The sequence below is a fragment of the Urocampus carinirostris genome, chromosome 16 (genome assembly GCF_059441175.1).
Source record: "Urocampus carinirostris isolate Australia breed hairy pipefish chromosome 16, RoL_Ucar_1.0, whole genome shotgun sequence".
Taxonomy (NCBI): domain Eukaryota; kingdom Metazoa; phylum Chordata; class Actinopteri; order Syngnathiformes; family Syngnathidae; genus Urocampus; species Urocampus carinirostris.
The window spans coordinates 20175773-20184827 of record NC_142364.1 but is presented as its reverse complement, the minus strand read 5'-3'; the positions used below and the strand labels follow the sequence as shown (position 1 = coordinate 20184827).

Below are 9055 nucleotides of genomic sequence, written 5' to 3'. Positions count from 1 at the left end.
TGCATTTCATTTAGGAGAACAAAAACTGTAGAATGTACTGTGAAATACTGAAGCAAGGAATGATCCCCTCCCTCCTGAAACTGGGTTGCAGGGCAATGTTCCAGCCTGATAATGACTCAAATACACCACTAAAATGAACGAGGCTTATCTAAAGCGGCTAAGGATAAAGGGGGTGGACTGGCCAGGCATGTCTCCAAATCAATCCAATACAACATCTTTGGCGGAAGGTGGAGAAGCACAAGATCTAATATATCCCCCAGCTCTGTCATGAAGAAAAGGAAGAGCATTCTAGTAACAATTGGTGAAGCTCGGGTAAAAGCCATGCCAGGAAGATTAGGGTGTGCCTGCAAAATCACATTGGCCACACCAAATATTAAACTTCAGGAACTTTCACTTACGGGTTCACTCACTTTTGTTACCAGGGTTTAGCTACTAATGCCTATATTTTGAGATTTTTGAGGGGGGAAATACATTTACACCGCTATATAAGCTTTACACAGACTACCTTTTATTGTGTCAAAGGGATGTTTCCTCAATGTTGTTCAATGAAACATTATTATGAAATCTGTCTCTCTCACCCTAAAGGTGGGGTGCAGAGTTTGAGATGTTCTTAAAAGTTTAAAATTTAATTATTTCTCAATTGAGTATGTTTTTACAATGCCCAACTGAGGTCAAACAACCCTTAAGCTTTATATTTCATTGCGCCTATCTGCTTTCATCTTACTTTTCAGGCCTGTTCGTGGCAGAACAAACCCCTAAAAAGATGGAAAAAGAAGAGTCAATTTGAGTGCATCCAAGAAATGCCATGTACTTGCATGCAAATTGTGTGTTAGCCTGCCGCCATCTTCTGGTTTAAATGATTGCAGCCTTATATTTTGAAATTGCGCACCCAAGTCTTTATTACATGTAAACCTTGGAGTACCATGTCTATTTTCATTGCATACGACTATTTGATTCATTTCAAATAAAGGAGAAGAAAATGAGTGTCCGGGACAGGCCTAAGCTGTACAAAATTAGTTTAGAATAGTTGAAAAAAGAAAAATAATACAACATTGTTTTTTGCAGTATAAGAAGAAGGAAACCAAGTGCTTTGGGTTTTCATAAATACTGCTATTTAATACATACATCTCCATACAGCCCCATTTGAGAACCACAGCATTATATGATAGCTTTAAAAATAGAACTTTCCCTATGGAAGCTGACGTCAGGATGACTTCCACGAGTGTTGGGCTGCAGCGTAAGAGTGTGTGTTCGTGTTTAGGTCCACAAATGTGTGTGTGAACTCCTCCTCTTGGAGAGAGAGACTGTTTGAGCTTGCACGTTGTGAAGGTTGAACTTGTGGTCGCATTTCTCCATGCAGGGAGTCGGGGACGGTGGGATTGAACGCCATCTCCCACTTCTTCCTCATCTTGTTGTTGACAAAGTGCTGTCATTCCACACTGGATTTATTTGGGAGAGCAACACCTGGTTTATTATCTGAAGGGTGAGTGATCTGTTGTGTTTTCGTTGGAGAGGCTTCAACACTGAATGCTGAGAGAATGACACTTAATTTTGCTACCTTGCAAAAATGATAGCCTTGAGTGTGTTTGTTTTCTTTAATTGGCTGAGGCATTCTTTTAAAAGGTTGTTTTGGTCACATTTTGCAGTGGAAACATACGCTGAAGCTTTTACACAGTCCACTTGTAACTCCAATTAGGACCAATTTCCCTTGTATTAAAATGTATTTATTCCCAACTCTATGAATCACTTGTTAGGCAAAACTAAAATTCTCCAGGCCTTCATAAATGTAATATACTCTATCTATGCATCAATGCATTTTCTTTTCCTGGCTACAAGGATCAAAATGGCATTGGAGCCTGTTCCAGAAGTTTTTGCTCTGCAGCATTTACACTGGAATCAAACCTAGGGAATATTTTGGATTTGCCAATCAACCTGCATGCTGTGGAAACATGAAAGGAAACCAGAGAACCTGGATGAAAACTACTCAAGTGTGACAAGAACTACCACTTGGTGGCATCCAACCAAAACTGAGAAATAACTAGTCATCAAAAATTGTTGGACTAAAAATCCATTGGGACTCCTCTTTGTAAGGCCAAATGCTGCTGACAAAGTGTGATTTTCAGTTTTCGACACTTGTTCGAGACTAAAAGCCGACATGTTTTCTTCCTATAGCCAATAGACGCCAGGCATTTTTGAGCTAAGTCGGCCCTAATTTTGAACATCAGGCCTAACACACATGGTTGCCATGGCCAAGTGGTTAAGGTGATGTATTTGAAATCTATTGTCTCTTGTTGGTCTAAATCCTGCTAGCATCATATTACAAGCTGAGGGCTTTACTGACAACATTTTGAACTTTAAATTGACGCAATGTCTAGTGAAGCTACCAAAAAGCTAAATAAAATATATGCCAATATGATCGGATCAATAAAGCAATATTTTCTAATGGCTGCTCTGTCAGTAATAGTTACTTTTAACAGACACAAAAGACACATGTCCTTGATGTAAAAATGCCCATTACATGAACAAGCCGACAAAATGTCACGACCAGAGCGAAATCAGGATCCAATTGCATAATGTTAACCGCATATTTTATTGAAAAAAAGAGGAAGGGCTGCGCCCATGATCCGGTGCTCACTGGACGCGGGTAGCAAGTCGCTCTCGCAATCGGATTGTGATTCGAATACGAAAGTGGATCTTCCGTAGCGGGCGATGGCGGTGTCAGGGACATACAAACAGGTCGATAGCCAGGACAGGATAGCAAAAACGTGGTCGGGGTCAGAAACGGGTTGTAAGCCGGGACAGGAGAGCAGACGTGGTCAGAATCAAAAACGGGCCGTAGCCTTGTAACAGGTTCGTAGACGGACTGACAAAAGGAGAGTGACAGGACCGGCCTTAAGAAAGGGACAGGGAGCCAATCAGGTAGTCCGCAGAAGCTGGCGCCAAATTAGCGGGCACAGGTGATCCAAATTGGTAATCATGACACAAAAGCCTCCATTTTTTTGTTTGTATTTTAACAATAGTGGGCTAAAACCACTTTAAAGAAAAATAATATTCACTCATGGTCAAAAACAAAGTCCAAGGAGAAGTAACGTACAGAGAAAACATGATTCATGGTGTATGATACAAAAATTAATTAAGATCATCTCAGGGGCCGGAGAAAACCTTCTCACAAGCTGGATGTGGCCCCCGGACCTTGACTTACCCATTTAGTACTTGTGATGCACACATTTTTGTTTTCATTTTCGATACATTGTGGCAGATTATGGTCATTTATTTTAGTGTCCATTGTCATACCTGTCAGCCTCAGCCAATGAGCTACTTATTAAAGATTACAATTACCGGTACCCTTATTAACCAATAACAAACCACACAAACACAACATATTTATTCACTTACGGCGAAACAGACTATGTGAAATACTGTGACAATATTAGCGATCTATGATGATGTTATCGTCTGCTACTAGTAGCCGAGGAACATTGCATTTTAAACTGTGATTTCGATATAACATAAACAGGACAAACAATGAATAAACCATCTCACATAACTTGAGGTTGATATCCATAGCTTGTTCTCTGGATATTTTCTTCTGTGATATAAAAACACATGCGTCTGGATAGTAAATTGGTGTGAAATTTTGACAAAATGTTATTTTTGTTTTGTTTTTTACACATGGGACCTATGTCTGGCTGTAAAACTCCTTGTGTGTTACCCGCCTCTCTCACAAAGTCATCTGAGGTTGCTCCATTGAGGACAAGTCCAATAGAAAGGGATTCATTATCAAAAATTCCTATATTTGATCTTTCGGTCATTACGATAATTTTTGGTCCGCACAAAGGGAAAAGAGTTCACCATGGCTCTTTTATTTGGCTAAATTGTATTTTTTAAACAACTAAATCTTGTCCAGGTGCATATTTTCTGGATAATTAAAACTCGACAGAAACAGAAAAAACATGACTCTCATAATCATTCTATCCATCTATCTATCTATCTATCTATCTATCTATCTATCTATCTATCTATCTATCTATCTATCTATCTATCTATCTATCTATCTATCTATCTATCTATCTATCTATCTATCTATCTATCTATCTATCTATCTATCTATCTATCTATCTATCTATCTATCTATCTATCTATCTATCTATCTATCTATCCATCCATCCATCCATCCATCCATCCATCCATCCATCCATCCATCCATCCATCCATCTATCTATCTATCTATCTATCTATCTATCTATCTATCTATCTATCTATCTATCTATCTATCTATCTATCTATCTATCTATCTATCTATCTATCTATCTATCTATCTATCTATCTATCTATCTATCTATCTATCTATCTATCTATCTATCTATCTATCTATCTATCTATCTATCTATCTATCTATCTATCTATCTATCTATCTATCTATCTATCTATCGCTATTGACCCTTTGCACACACGTGACCTAAAACGTGACACCATGACGGACAGTAGTAACCCTGGTCATATCCCCCAAGATGGGTGACCGACAGCATGACAAACACATACAAAAACCAAGTAAATAAAAAGGGAAAAAGGAGCAAAATACACAAACAAACATTTTTGGACCATGGCCAACCCAAATGCCCACACGCCCAAACAAGTTAAGCACCTCGGCACTCAAATTGGTCACGCTTTCGTCCCTCCAGATGAAACGGGACACAAGAAAGCGGCCATGTCACTCGGGTCAGGGTGACACACCACATTCTTCTGTTCAAAAGCAGGGCCCGACAGCTTTCACTGGTTTACCCCTGCCGCATCATACGGGTGCCCTGCCCATCCCTTAGAACACGTCCAAACATCCCACTATCCTTTCACAACACCTCTCCACTCATTCCTATCACCAACACGAGCTCTAGCTTCCACTATATTATGACATCTTTTCTGCAGTGCACTCTTAACACCATCCATCCACATCAATTGCGGCCTTCCTCTTGGTCTCCTTCCATTTACTTCTGCTCTGTAGATCCTCTTCAACATTCTCTCCTCATCCATCCTCTCCATGTGTCCAAACCAACTGAGTACTCTCTTATCCACACGCTTGACAGCAATCATCATCATACTTTCAATATAGCCCTTATGCATGGGTGGTAAGGCACAGTAGACCCCAAACTCCAATTTGTACCTGACATGTTCATGAAAAAGTTCCTCCCAATGCCCGGAATATACGTGTAGCACTTGCAAGCTGTGCTGCTGGAAAGCTGTGGGATCAGGTTGCTCATGTCAGCTGCCGTACTCGGCTGTTAACAGGTCTGCGATAGCTTTTTATTGCAAAGGCCACGGAAACTGCAGCAAAAAGCCTGGTCTGGTCAGGAAAGTTGGAACATTTATAGTAAGGAACTATACTTTAGAGCCATATCTCCTTTTTATGTCTGATTTAACTGCCAAACATGTGTCTTACCTTGCTTTGTTCCAGTGTGACATAAATTATATTACAAATGGCATCAATGATGGCCATAATGTTGTAGGAGATTGTTACTAGTGACATCCAGCTTTGTTTTTTGACAATTCTGGTTGCTATATGGCTATTGTTTCTGTTTTAATAGAGCAGCACCGTTATAAATTGGTAGCCTGGATGTATGTTTGTTTGTCTAACACTTTGAGTACATCGTAAGATATATACGGTACCATACATAGTAATTATTCATGATGCAGCTGTTAGGAGGGGTCAAAGTAGTGGGTGGCGCTAATGGTAGACTAAGCTAGCTTGGCGTGTACGAGCTTAACATTTTTTCTCCTGGTTGTTACATCACTTTTAAATAAAGTAAAGCTATACAATATCAATTAACATGTTTGTGTGTCATTTATTTACATTTATGGTATGCTATTTCCTTTTTGTGTCGCGAGATACCACATAAACATATTTTTTTGCTTCTAAAACATTGAATAGAGTGTTTTTAAATCTTTTTATTGTTATTATTTATTGTCATTTAAGATCTCTAATTTATTTATATAAAGGTGCAAATTTAATGTTTGTATATCTCGATATATATGTAGTGAGTTCTTGGAATTTACCCTGATATCAGCCCTAGCTCGAGAAGCTATTGTTGCGAATACTAACAATACGGTATGCCCAAAGATGGCTGGGATGGGCTCCAGCACTCCCGCGACCCTACTGAGGATAAGCGGCGCAGATAATGAATGGATGGGAAACAATGCTACATTGTAAAAATGCCAGTTGTGATGACCTGACTTGACATGACTTAATATTTAAGTAGTAGTAATCTGAAAAATGTCCACGTATGAAGAATATCATTTTGGTATGGATTGAATCTTAAAGCTCATGCTGTCTTCATGAAGTGCAGTTATGTTGCTAAGCTATTCCTTCTTCACGCGTAAGACACTCCACTAATTGTTACGTCAACATTGTATGCAACATGATCAGACATGAAACTCAAAGGTAATAAACATGTAATTAAGACGTTAAAGAGAAAAATAAGATAAATCATTTTCAGAATACACGGGCAAAAATATGTAGAAAATAATGCTTTGATACTGGCCCAAGTTATAATATTAGCGCAATAAAAGAATAGTGTAATGAAAAGTATTGCAAATACATTAGCAGCAACAAAATATCCCATATAAGTCACAAGATGCATAGTGTCACAGTTTTGCGCTCTTGTTTAGGGTGGTATTGGCCCTGGGGAATAAATTGTCTCTGAGCTATTTTGTTTTTGTTTTAAGGGCGCCTGTAGCGCCTACCACAGGGCAACAGATCAAAGAGGTGATGGTCGTTGTGAGAGGAGTCCTTTATAATGTTGACAGTGCTGCTGCGGTATTGCAATGTACTCCAGACTAGGGAGAAAGCAGCCAATGAGCTTCTGGCCTACACAAAACGAGGACTAAACCTTCTTAGCATGCAGCTAAATTCTATTTATGTTAAGTTAATTTTTTTAAGAGTAATTCTTATGAATATAAACATTGCTTTAAAGAAAAAAGCTTGCATGGCATGGTATTAAAGCAACTTTTGATGACAGAGAAAAGAGTCACATTTGCATCATAGTCTGGATTGTAAACTGTGGAGGGGGATCGCTTAAGATTCATTACACGAGCTAACGTTTGAACCTTATGACTCCTCGCAACAGATCGTCTCCTGCTCGCAAAAATGCAATGACTCACGGGCCGGGTTTAGCGACTGATCTTGGACCAGCGCGATAAATCTATAATAAACTCTCCCATCGGACATTAAATCACTCTAATTGTGCTTGTATGCGGGGGCCAAGGTGAAGGATCTGTTCTGGGGATATTTACGCCACACTTCCACGTGAAGTCAGTTCTTCTTTCACATCCGGTAAGAGCAAACGGTACTCCAAACTTGCAGCTTTGGTAACCGGGGTTATATTTGTCTTTGACACATGTGGGTCACGGGAGGCCCCACTATGCTAGACTCAAATGGGGGGTGGGATTTTAGAAGGGGTTACTGCACTGACGAGAAATATGACATTCATGTTTTCTGTAGTATTGTATGATCTTCAGCCAAACTATTAAACGTGAAAAAAAAATCAAAAGCCACAGCTTGTGATGTTATTAGTTTTTAAGGCTTTCATTGAGCAATTCAAGTTTGACCACAACTGACATCCTGATATTTTACTGGATTCAAATTCAAATAAATAATTGGATAAATACTGTACAACGTTTTCCAGGGAAAAGGCGTGTAATGTCCAGGATGTCCAGCCGAGACAAGCAGCTCCTTTGTGCAAACCAACGTCATCTTGTTTCGCATGTTTAGGACAGCTTGTGTGGGCCTTCCCTTCCTTACAAGATGCGAATTTGGAGCATGGAAGGTCTCTGTTATTTTTCTCACCGCAAGTGAGTGTAGAGCAGACTACGGCCTCCCCACCACACACAAACATATTCACTGTCGTCTCCTCTCACGGAACGGGACGCGGCGGAAGCGCTGCCCAGACCAGGCTAAAATGAGTCCAAATTAGCCCTTTTCAAATTGCACCTTTAACACCACAGCCTGGAAAAGGACTTTTTTTGTGTACAACTTTCCCTCCCAACGGCCACTTCCTGTGGTCATGAAGATTCCACGCTTTCATTTTTGTGGCTTTTTTCACAAATCTTGAAATAGTTTCAGGAACAATCCTCATGTTCTTAGGCCATGTATCTTAATTCTACTATTCTTGGAGTTAAAATAATCAGCTCACACTATCTTTGGAAAGTATTTCTCATGACCTTATTTACTATAAAAATACAGTAACATATATATGGGAGGAAACACAAGACTGGTGTATCATATCTCATTTATCCTCCATTGTTCATGTGTTTTGCTGTTAACATCATACTTTGAAATTATTAGGGTGATTAAATTAGGATTATTATCCTGAAGATAATTGCTTTTTTTAGGAGGTAATTCATCCATCCATTGATCCATCCATCTTTATCCATTTTTCATTTACAACATTTTAATATATTTCACATAAATTTTGTTTAATTTATTCTTCATTGGTGGAAAACTGAATTGTAATGTTTTAAAATTCAACAAACGTAGGTATCTTTAAGGTCATCTTTTGATCTGGAAACTTAATTAGTTTAATTCAATTACAAATACAGGGTGCACCAATATGCGGTTTCACATAACACTCCAAAAATTGTCTCTTGAGTTCTCATTACATGATTTCTTTAAACTGTATGGATTTATTTATTTATTTTGAGCTGTTTAGGTTAAGGGATCCGTGAACCATGAACCGTGAAGTCAGTGAATATGTATGTATGTCAGGGGTGTCCAAACCCTTTCAGAAACTGAAAATGGGTAAAAGCCGACTATTCAGCCTGGCATTCTTTAAACAGTCTTTAATGAATTCCCCCTTTGTCAAATGTATGCTGTGCTCGGTGATTAGTTTTGCGACCTCGTAGCTCGCCTTTGTACCCCCTCGGATGGGTCTGGCCTTGATGCGGCGAGGGGGCTTGCGTGTTCCAGTGACCCTGGAGAGCGATACCGTCGGGAGCTTGCTCCTGGTAGGGTCACCCATGGCGGGCCGGTCTCCGGGGTAGGTTCCAGACAAACAAAGACCCCAGC

At 39.5% G+C, this 9055-nt stretch overlaps 1 protein-coding gene across 1 annotated transcript in view; it reads left to right on the top strand.

Annotated features, from left to right (window-relative positions):
* The first annotated feature begins 1347 nt into the window (after window positions 1-1347).
* Window positions 1348-9055, top strand: part of arhgap24 (Rho GTPase activating protein 24) — a 75141-nt gene continuing 67433 nt past the window's right edge. Inside the window, exon 1 of the mRNA XM_088319774.1 lies at window positions 1348-1483. The gene's annotated coding sequence lies outside the window, so the exon portion shown is untranslated. The remainder of the gene's footprint in view (window positions 1484-9055) is intronic.